This window comes from Mustelus asterias, unplaced genomic scaffold (genome assembly GCF_964213995.1).
Source record: "Mustelus asterias unplaced genomic scaffold, sMusAst1.hap1.1 HAP1_SCAFFOLD_1410, whole genome shotgun sequence".
NCBI classification, from domain to species: domain Eukaryota; kingdom Metazoa; phylum Chordata; class Chondrichthyes; order Carcharhiniformes; family Triakidae; genus Mustelus; species Mustelus asterias.
This window is the reverse complement of record NW_027591355.1, coordinates 55,562-58,107: the sequence shown is the minus strand read 5'-3', so window position 1 is coordinate 58,107 and position 2,546 is coordinate 55,562.

Here is a 2,546-nt window from a genome sequence, read left to right as displayed (position 1 = left end):
CCTGATCATCAGACACTGACCTCTGACTCCTGATCTTCTGCCACCGATCTTCTGTGACTGACCACTGACCGCCCAGCCTTCCACCACAGACCTCTGACCCCTGACCTTCCACCACCGACCTCTGACCCCCTGATCTTACACCACCGACCTCTGAACCGCCGACCTTCCGCCGCCAACCTCTCAGCCCCGACCGTCAGCCACTGACCTCTGACCCCCCAACCTTGCGCCACAGACCTCTGACCCCTGACTTTGAGCCACTGACCTCTGACCCCCCAACCTTCTGCCCCGACCTTATCTTACACCAATGACCTCTGTCACAACCTACCTCTCACCTCTGACTCCCCCTCCCATTACTCCCCTACCCTCCCCACACTCCAGCCTCCGATTTCCCTCTCTCCACTCCAAACTCTGTCCACTTGCCTCCTCCCCGGCCTCTCTCCGAGCTTCAGACTTCGGGTCAAGGTGGCCAGTGCTGGATCGAAGGCCGACCCGGTGGCCCAGGGGTCGTTCGTTCAGGAGGTGCCTCACTGCCTGAATCTCAACCAGCCTGAGTCAGAGGGTAGGCTGGGGACTGAACTGAGGTAGGCCACTGAGAATAGACTAATCTGGTGCCCTGAGCCACTCCAGGGCCACGATATCACAGAATTATAGAATCCTACAGTGCAGAAGGAGGCCATTCGGCCCATCGTGTCTGCCCCGAACACAATCCCACCCAGGCCCGATCCCCGTAACCCCACATATTTACCCTGCTAATCCCCCTGACACTAAGGGGCAATTTAGCACGGCCAATCCACCTAACCTGCACATCTTTGGACACTAAGGGGCAATTTAGCACGGCCAATCCACCTAACCTGCACATCTTTGGACACTAAGGGGCAATTTAGCACGGCCAATCCACCTAACCTGCACATCTTTGGACACTAAGGGGCAATTTAGCACGGCCAATCCACCTAACCTGCACATCTTTGGACACTAAGGGGCAATTTAGCATGGCTAATCCACTTAACCTGCATGTCTTTCAGACTGTGGGAGGAAACCGGAGCACCCGGAGGAAACCCACGCAGACATGGGGAGAACATGCAGACTCCGCACAGACGGTGACCCGAGCCGGGAATCGAACCCGGGACCCTGGCGCTGTGAGGCGGCAGTGCTAACCACCATGCCGCCTTGCCGCCCATGTCAAAATACTTTGTCCGCTTAGTCCTCTTTGCCCAAGAGTGGCTCTCAGTCCCAATGCAGCCACCACCAGACGCGGGAGCCACTTCATATACTCCGCTATTCGACTGCACGAGGCATCGCGGCCAAACCCTCGCTCCTGACATTATTTCACCTGCTCTGTTGCTCTTCCATTGGCTGCAACACCGGGTGGGGCGGATGTTTCTCCAACTCCTTCGCCACCTCTGGACGCCCCAAAACACATCATGTTTTTCAATTTTTCGACCAAGAGGTCACGGGACTCGGTCCCCAGCGCAACAGCCAAAATACAGCCCGATGCCGCCCAGCACCGCACTGTGGGAGGGTCGGTGCTGAGGGAGCACCGCACTGTGGGAGGGTCGGTGCTGAGGGAGCGCCGCACTGTGGGAGGGTCGGTGCTGAGGGAGCGCCGCACTGTGGGAGGGTCGGTGCTGAGGGAGCGCCGCACTGTGGGAGGGTCAGTGCTGAGGGAGCGCCGCACTGTGGGAGGGTCTGTGCTGAGGGAGCGCCGCACTGTGGGAGGGTCGGTGCTGAGGGAGTGCCGCACTGTGGGAGGATCAGTGCTGAGGGAGCGCCGCACTGTGGGAGGGTCAGTGCTGAGGGAGCGCCGCACTGTGGGAGGGTCGGTGCTGAGGGAGCGCCGCACTGTGGGAGGGTCGGTGCTGAGGGAGCGCCGCACTGTGGGAGGGTCAGTGCTGAGGGAGCGCCGCACTGTGGGAGGGTCAGTGCTGAGGGAGCGCCGCACTGTGGGAGGGTCAGTGCTGAGGGAGTGCCGCACTGTGGGAGGATCAGTGCTGAGGGAGCGCCGCACTGTGGGAGGGTCGGTGCTGAGGGAGTGCCGCACTGTGGGAGGGTCGGTGCTGAGGGGGCGCCGCACTGTGGGAGGGTCAGTGCTGAGGGAGCGCCGCACTGTGGGAGGGTCGGTGCTGAGGGAGCGCCGCACTGTGGGAGGGTCAGTGCTGAGGGAGCGCCGCACTGTGGGAGGGTCAGTGCTGAGGGAGCGCCACACTGCGGGAGGGTCAGTGCTGAGGGAGCGCCGCACTGTGGGAAGGTCAGTGCTGAGGGAGCGCCCGCACTGTGGGAGGGTCGGTGCTGAGGGAGCGCCGCACTGTGGGAGGGTCGGTGCTGAGGGAGCGCCGCACTGTGGGAGGGTCAGTGCTGAGGGAGCGCCGCACTGTGGGAGGGTCGGTGCTGAGGGAGCGCCGCATTGTGGGAGGGTCAGTGCTGAGGGAGCGCCGCACTGTGGGAGGGTCAGTGCTGAGGGAGCGCCGCACTGTCGGAGGGTCAGTGCTGAGGGAGCGCCGCACTGTCGGAGGGTCAGTGTTGATTTCAGAAGGCGCAGAAGCCATAGC